The 8,357-nt window shown below is 36.4% G+C and overlaps 1 long non-coding RNA gene across 1 annotated transcript; it reads left to right on the top strand.

Annotated features, from left to right (window-relative positions):
- Positions 1 to 6,995: 6,995 nt before the first annotated feature.
- LOC149190981 (uncharacterized) lies at positions 6,996 to 7,766 on the top strand. Its single transcript, XR_016256543.1, has 2 exons — positions 6,996 to 7,142; positions 7,375 to 7,766. It is a non-coding gene; the product is annotated as an uncharacterized LOC149190981 (long non-coding RNA).
- Positions 7,767 to 8,357: the final 591 nt, after the last annotated feature.

Here is an 8,357-nt window from a genome sequence, read left to right on the forward strand (position 1 = left end):
CATTGGGAGGGTTGGCCCTCCTAACCGCCAACTCCAAAACTATTAAACCATAACTATGTGTGGAATGCTATAATGATTAAGTAACAAGTGGTAGAAAACCTGGTTATGTGCTTTGGTCTGTGTAGAGGAGGTCGTAGGGTCAAGCCTCGGCTCCTCCATAAAAAATTTAATGCGCCATAACCCGACCTTTGGGGAGGGACATGTGGTGGCCTCCAGGCTTGCCACTTGTCCCCTCCTCATTGGTCTAATTCAAACCACTAAAAATGTGCCACGTCACAAGCTTGATAACCAACCACAATATGAAACTTAGTGAACTCCAATTGGATGTTGACGAAACTTTGAACTTGCACAATCACCTACCATGTCAGTCCGTACTATTGACTGTGTAGTGACTTTGCATTTTTATTAAATTTCTCATGACGTTTGGAAATGTAGAAAAAACTCAATAACTTCCTCATAAAAATTCACTTTTTAGTGAAATGAGTTTTGTTAGGATCATTTTTCCGAGATGAACATGGTCATTTAGGTTTCGAGCCATTCTGAGAACTTTTATTTTTGAGCTAAATATTGAGCACCTGATCATTCCCCCCCACTAAAAGCCTTTTGGACCTCAAAAGATACTATCATTTGTTCAACAGGTGAAGGTATAACTCCCTCACCTGCTCGATCTGCAGCCATTTGGATTTAGAAGGATTTTGTCCCTTGAGTCCCACTCTAAGGTATTCGACATTTCCTCTCTTTGAAGTTTTGGTTTTTCTATCAAGTATCAGAACTTGCTGAAGTTCATCAAGACATTTTGGCCAGAAATCATCTATTGTTGACAGCTGAACATGCTCTCCTTGATCATCAACCAAAGGAGGCTCAAATAATCTCAAATTCTCAACATTAACAAAAACGTATATTTGCATATAAGGAAGTAAATCAAGCTTAAATGCATTTTTACCAATCTTTTCTAGAATTTTAAAAGGACCATAATAGATTGGCTTAAGATTTTGACCTTCCCCTTGAAGTCTCTCTTTGCTAATATATAACCAAACTTCGTCTCCAACCTAAAATTTGTGATCAATATGGTGTTTGTCATGCCTTGCCTTGTAGTTTCTTTGACTCTTTTCCAGCTATTCCTGCACTGTATGATGTATGAACTAAATTTTCTCTGTGAACTTCCTTGCCTTATGGATGCCATTGTGACCATCAATGGCAACATCTTTCTCAAATATGATGTCCAATGGCGATCTTGTCAAGTACCCAAAGCATGCCTCAAATGGTGATGTGTTTGTGGAAGAATGCTTTGCCATATTGTATGCATGTTTTATGTAATGCAACTGTTCATCCCACAACTTGGGATGTTTGTTGTAGTGTCAGCTAAGAAGATGAATGAACATCATGTTAACCACCTCGGTTTTTCCATTTGTTTGTAGATGAAAGGATGTACTCTTCTTCAACTTTGTGTCCATCATGTCCCACAAATTTGACCAAAAATTCCCAACAAATCGAGAATCTCGATCACTTACAATGGACGTAGGAAGACCAAAAGGAACCCAAATGTTTTGGAAGAAAAGATGAGTTGCTTGTTCAGCTATAATTTTCTTTTTACATGATATTAGTATACACATTTTGTTGAATCTGTCTACAACTACATACAAGTAGTCATGACCTTTCCTTGACAATGGAAGACCTCCTACAAAATCCATTGAGATACTCTCCCATGGACGTAAAGGTATCAGAAGTGGAGTGTACAATCCTAGTTTTCGATTACTAGGTTTACTTGTTGCACATAAAGAAAATCCTATAATGAAACGAGATACCTTATCAAACATGCGTGGCCAATAACAATACCTTTGGAGATTTGCTACTATCTTGCCTACACTAAAGTGTCGAGAAATTAATGAAGTGTGTGCCTCCCTTATGATATTGTTTATTTCTCCGTGTGGAATACACAACTTGCCCAAGTGATACAACAAATTGTTATGTACATGGTAATCCAACTCTTCATTTTGGTTTCCTTTACTCAAGCTTGCATATACATCTCGAAAGTCATTATGATATGCATATTGTTCAATGTAACTTTCATGCAAAACAGAATTATGCTTGAGTATAACAGACGAATTTGCAATAGGCCTAGAAAGCATATCAACTACCTTATTGTAGATTCCCTTTTTGTACTTGATAACCAAATGAAATTGTTGTATAAAACCCATCCATCTGAAGTGTTGTGACTGCTACAACTTTGACTGTGACTATAAGTATTGCAATTGTTGATGGTCGGTATGGATAATGATCTCCTTTCTCATAAAATAGTGCTTCCATTTTTTGATACTTTGTACTAATGCATAAATTTCTTTGTCATAAGTGGGATAGTTAGTTACAACTCCATTAAAAATTTCAGAATGAAATGAAATGTGCTTCCCATGCTGCATAATAACTGCTCCCATGGTGTAATCACTAGAATTCGTTTGAATCTCAAATGGTTGTCTGAGATTTGGAAGAGTCAATACCGGTGCTGAAATGATATTTTTCTTCAAAGCATCAAATGAATTCTTCTGTACATCTCCCCAACGGAAGAATTTCTTGACACTAGTCAATGCATGTAATGGATCTGCAATGGAAGAAAAAATAGCAATAAATTTCCTCCAATATTGTGCTTCCCCTAAAATGCTTCTTACCTCTGTAACTCTATTAGGCTTGGGCCAATTCAGAATGACCTCAGCTTTAGAAGGGTCTATCTTTAGCGCACCTCCTCCAACAATGTGTCACAAATACACTAAAGAAGTCTTGCCAAATTCACACTTTGACATATTTAGAAACTAGTGTTATTTTCTCAAGACATCAAGTACTTTGTTTACATGCATGACATGTTCATCTCTAGATTTGTTGAATATCATAATATCATCTAATTACACAGTGACAAAGTCATCTATAAATGGTCTCAATACATCATTCATAACTCTCATGAAAGTAGTTGGAGCACTTGTAAGACCGAAAGGTATAACAACCTACTCAAATATTCCTTGTTTAGTTTTAAATGTGGTTTTCCAAATATCCTCTTAAGCTATTATAACTTGATGATAACCGCTTCGTAAGTCTAACTTAGTGAAATACTTTGCATACCTCAACTAATCAAGAAAATCATCAATTATTGGGAGTGGATAATGATTTTTTACTGTGATTTTTTTTAGTGTATGGAAATCCACACACATGCGCCAAGTCTCATCCTTCTTTGGCACCAAGACTATGAGCGAACTGACTAGCAAAGTAGATGGGCATATGATACCTTTGTTCAGAAATTCTTGAATTCGCTTCTTGATTTCCATGCTCTCCATAATATACATATGATACATGCCAATGTTTGGAAGTGGAACATCCTACTGCAGTTGTATCTCATGCTGAATTCCCCTCTTGGGAGGTAACCTCTTTGGTTCTTGAAACATCTCGCCATGCTATCTTACCACATCAAACAAATCATATTTCAATTTTTCATCTCAACCTTCGAAAGATTTATAATCAATATCATTCTTTTTTTTTATCATGAGAAGCAAAAAATTTTTACTTGCATTTACTAGTCTTTTCATCTTCCCTTCATTAAACAAAGAAATGTTCAACTTCTTGCGATGGGCTCTCACAATGTACTCCACCCCATTCTTGAGAAAGAAGTATTTGTTCTCATGGTGATAAAAAACTACTTTCCTATCATACAAATAAGGACTACCCAAAATTTTTCTTGAGATGTCAAGTGGAACTACATCTAACTCAACTTCATCAATGAACTTTTCATTAATGTTGAACTTGAATAAGCACTTCCTTGTAACCTGTAAGTTTGCATTATTGACTATCCAACCTAATGGATATGGCTTATGATGAGGTACAGTTTCAAGGTTAAACTTTTTGACCAAGTCTTTTGAAATTAAATTCTATTGTGACCCATTATCGAATAATGCATCAATCTTTGTATGATTTGAAATTACCCTTACATGAAACAACTCTATTCTTGATTCTTCATTTGGAGTGTTGTTTTGACCATGTGAGGAACTAGTGTTTGCAACAATTTCTTTTCCTTTTCTGACCATGCCTAAAATCTTGGTCTCATCACCAAAAACTAATCCAAGGTCATGTTGTATGGCAGTGGTCATCTTTTGTTTTACCTTATTGTTTTATTTCTTAGGCCTTAGTTTGAGATGTAATTTCCAACAATGGGCTTCATCATGCCCAACTTTGGAACAATGTTGGCATATGGTTTTCTCCCCTTCTTTCATCACACATGCATTCTTATTTACCTTCCATTTTCCTCCCTTCTCTTTCTCCTTACCGTTGAATTGATTATTCTTACTACCCTCTTTCTGAATGTTCCTTCCCCTTACTTCAAGGTGCATGGCTTGTACACATATCTCATCCAAATTGATTGGATTGAACATAAGGATAGTATGTTTCAAATAGGAATGTAAACCCCCAATATATTTCAACAGTGTATCTTGGGAATTCAACTTTACTCCTAACAAGAAATCCCTCTTTCTAAACTCCTAGGTATAGTATTGGACTATTTGGCCTTTGAACTTTGAACTGCCTAAGATTCTGCCAACTCATAATGACTTTTTGCATATAGACAAAAGGGTAAAACTGTCTTTTAGTTACAGAAAAAAATTCAACCCCAGAAATGGATATCTTACCATGAATTCACATCTCCTCCTTAGTCTTTACTTCCCACCAGACTAATGCTGCTCCTTCTAGCCTCAATGAAGCCAACTGCATATTTATGTCATCTTCTTGAAGGTTCTGAATTCTGCAGTATACCTCCAATTGTTGAATCCAATTGTATAACTTTTCTCCATTCACCTCACCATTGTACATCGGAAGTTCAAAACTAATGTCCAATTTGAGTAAGGGAATTTTTCCTTTTGGGGTTTGGGAATGAGTATCGACAGTTTTTGTGGTGGAAGTGGAAGATGTTGTTGTTTTAGATGTTGAGGATGATGAAGGTGATGGGGAAGATGATGAATATGGTGTAGATGGAGGAGGCTTTCCTCCATTACCCTTTGAATCCTTCTTATCATCCTTTTTATCTCCTGAGCTTCCTTCTCCATGTGGAGGCTTAGAACTCTCACCAGCCATTCTAGTGTTCCTCTCTTCATAGAGGACTCTAACCATGTCAATCAAGTCATATAAATATTTCTTGAATGCTTCCTCCTCTGAAAGACCCATAGTCTCTCTTGCTCCTCATATGATGGATGTGGATTTAGGCTCAGTTTCTTGTTACTGCTTATACCTCTTCAATCTCAATTAAAGGAAAATCTCGAGGTGCTTCAAGTGTAGCTGGAATTGGAACTTTGGGTGGAGATTGTGGCCTTGTGGCTCTCCTTCTTCTCGTAATTACCTTAGGAGTTGCAACCAACAACTTCCTTTCTAATTTATGCAACTTTAACCTTGTAAGCATCACAATTTTGCAACCATTAAAACCCTACTTGCACAAAACTCAAGCAATCAAGAAAATAAACCTTTGTTCTGATACCAATTTGATCTGTTATTGAATGTTAGTTTTACTGTGCTAAGTTCAATTATAGATTTATAAACAAATGCTTGTCCATTGCTTCCTATGCATAGGTTTCCTTACGTTGTTTGTGATTGGAAACAGGTAATTTTATTTTTAATGCGACATTCATGAGAAAAATAGCATAAAAGACAAGTGCTAAACAAAAACAATAAAAAGTACAACAAACCATCAATTGAACACTTAACACAGTGTTTTGATGAAAGAGTTCACTCCTCGTGAGCTACATCTCCTTGGTCTAGCTTCCATGGCTTGGCCCTCTATATTAGCTCAATATAGAAAAAAATGTTGTTTACAAAGCTCTAATCCTCTTGAACCCTACTCCAATATGTTGAGAATGTCAAAATTAGCTAGGAACACGTTTTCTTAACCTCAATTTGGTTGAAAAATGCTCCAGTTATGACCAAAACTGTTCATCCCTAGAAAACCTCCTCCAAAACTGGAGGAACTCCAGTGAGCTCTGCTATTTTTGGAGTTAATGCCGAATTTGGATTTACCGCCAATTTTACCGTTGAATTAAGTTGGGAGTAATTAAAGGTTTAACTAGAGATTAATTAAAACTAATCCGGCTTTTAACACAAAATCCGCGCAGTTATACAAACAGTTAACTCGCGGTTTTTTGGAGCGGTCACATGCCATGTATTAAATGTTAGTGGTTTTTGTGTCATGTTGTCCGCCGGAATTAACGTTAACTATAACCGTGGGTTGGTGTGTTCACATGGGGAGGGATGGCCTGCAAACTGGCCCTCCTAATTGCCAACTCCAAAACTATTAAACCATAAGTATGTGTGGAATGCTATAATAGTTAAGTAACAACGAGTAGCGGAGATGGTTATGTGATTTAGTCTATATAGACGAGGTCGTAGGGTTGATCCTTGACACCTCCATAAAAAAATTGATGCACCATAACCTCCCTTTTGGGCAAGGACACGTGGCAGCCTCCGGACTTTCCACTCGTCCCCTCCTCATTGGTCCAATTCAAACCACTACAAAATTGCCATGTTATCATCTCCGGACTTTCCACTCGTCCCCTCCTCATTGGTCCAATTCAAACCACTAAAAATTTGCCATGTCACCAACCTGATGTCACCAACCTGATAACTAGTGATAATATGAAACTTGGTGAGCTCCAATTGGATGTTGACTGAACTTTGACCTTGCACAATCACCTTCCATGTCACAATGCGTACCCTTGACTGTGCAGTGACTATGCATTTTTTTTAGTTTCACCTCTTTAGCAAAGCGGATAGAACTCAATAGCATCCATGGCGTTGACGTTTGAGTAATGAACTGGTGGTTGATTGTCTTATTGTCTTGAGTTGGAAAAGCAGGATGGTGGTGGATTTCCTTCGGGCTATTGAAAAATTACACGATTAGAATCTGCTATTTGTGATTAATTTATAAAGAAAGTGAAAGTTGTTGGGTGCTTCAGCATATCCTACTCGAATATCCCTGAAGCCATCCCCTTGTTAAGCGCATTATCGCAGGAGAGATCCAGCAGGTTGCAGCTCATGGGTTGGGTTTCTATGACTCTCCCCATCAAGCTCTCCCCGGGGAGCTCAAAGTCGTCATCTAGTCCATTCTGTTTCTGCAAATTAAATTGGTATTTCTCTGTTTTGTTTTTTTTTTTTTTTTTTTTTTTGGGTATTTTTATGTCGATTGCAGATTCTTTCTGTATTTATTTTTGTTTTCAAAAACTAGAATTAATTGGATATCTAGATCTGGAATATACAGTAACCACATCCTTATGTAAAATACAGATTCCTGGTTTCTTTCCTGTATATATCATGATCATGATCAACAGAGCTAACCTAACCTGGAATTCATCTGAACAGTTAGAAGCTGCAAAAGAATTGAGAGACGATGTGGCTAAGTCCGAGCCCTGAGCTTCACTGGTTCAAGATGGCGGTTTGAAACTACTTGCATAGTATATTTCACCATATCGTTGGCGACAGTAGTTCGGCATGTATTTTTCTGGAGCGCCAGTCGCGGACATAGCTCTCGTCTCAAATTCCTACGTGGCAACTCTACTCACTTTGGCAAAATTCAAATACCGAATATATGAATGTTAGATTTCCCTGAATTGTGATGGCGGTCGCGGTGGTTACCAAACTGTTGCTGGTCTCTGTTCTGCATAAATTTTAATTTATGTTTGAAACCTTTTATAATCCTGTTAAAGTTTAATAATATTAATGTGAAGATCTGTGTAGATCTTGTTCCTGAGTCATGGACGAAATATTATCAGGCTTAACCCTTATAGCTGTAAAGAGGAGGAGGGCGTATTAATAAGTATTGAAACATTAAAGAAACATAAACAAGTGCGCAATAACGTCAGCTACAGAGCTTTTAGATCAGTGTTATAATACTTGTTTAAGAATTTTAAGGATGGGCTTAGATCTTCGCAAGATATTTTTTTTTTTCAAATGAGGGTTTGGGTTGCAGCTGTGACTATATTCTCAATTCCATTTAATTAACATTTGAATATTAACGGAGGCCATTAATATTATTTGTCTAGTTTAATTATTGATTATTAGATTGATATCGTTTGAGATTTTTGGAAAAAAATTGTGGATGATGGATGAGTAACTATTTAAAATATTGCATTTATTAAATTATTATAAAATTCTCTTCCAAAAACCTCCAATAATATGAAATATTATTGAAGTCTCCAATCAAGTTTATTTATATTAGATTAATTTTATTTATTTATTATTTTATTTTTATTTTTAAATTTGTTTGGGATATTTTGGAATTTTAGGTATATAATTTGTAAAATTCATTTGCATTAAATTTATGATTCTCAAAGCTCATGGTGTTT

This window comes from Pinus tabuliformis, chromosome 3_1, assembly GCF_031772625.1.
Source record: "Pinus tabuliformis cultivar Carrire ecotype Pingquan chromosome 3_1, CPIR1, whole genome shotgun sequence".
Lineage (NCBI taxonomy): Eukaryota > Viridiplantae > Streptophyta > Pinopsida > Pinales > Pinaceae > Pinus > Pinus tabuliformis.